Source organism: Myotis brandtii, unplaced genomic scaffold (assembly GCF_000412655.1).
Source record: "Myotis brandtii unplaced genomic scaffold, ASM41265v1 scaffold1026, whole genome shotgun sequence".
Taxonomy (NCBI): Eukaryota; Metazoa; Chordata; class Mammalia; order Chiroptera; family Vespertilionidae; genus Myotis; species Myotis brandtii.
This window is the reverse complement of record NW_005353435.1, coordinates 723,246-723,573: the sequence shown is the minus strand read 5'-3', so window position 1 is coordinate 723,573 and position 328 is coordinate 723,246. Positions and strand designations below refer to the sequence as shown.

The window sequence follows — 328 nt, the reverse complement described above, 5'->3', positions numbered from 1 at the left end:
CCTGCGCGGTGAATCCTCGCAGACTAGGCAGCAAGACTTGCGGCGATGCCCAGCCGGAGCGGCTCAGGTCTCTGGGCATCGTCCTGTTCACCAAAACCTTACCAATTCCCACCAGGGCACAGGCCCAGGTTTCAGGCTCCATCCCCGGTCGGGGCACGTAAAGGCAACAGATCGATGTTTCTCTCTCACATCGGTTTTTCGCTCTCTGTCCCTTCCTCTCTCTGACCATGTCCTCAGGAGAGGATTAAAAGAGAAAAAAAAACAGTGACGTTTTGGCAAATCTACAGTAAAGGTCCGTGTGAAGGGCTTTGACTTTTGGAAATTCTTT

The 328-nt window shown here is 52.4% G+C and overlaps 1 protein-coding gene across 1 annotated transcript in view; it reads left to right on the top strand.

Annotated features, from left to right (window-relative positions):
• The window catches only part of CAPN9 (calpain 9), a 41,813-nt gene that overhangs the window by 7,680 nt on the left and 33,805 nt on the right, over positions 1 to 328 (top strand). The window lies entirely within an intron of this gene.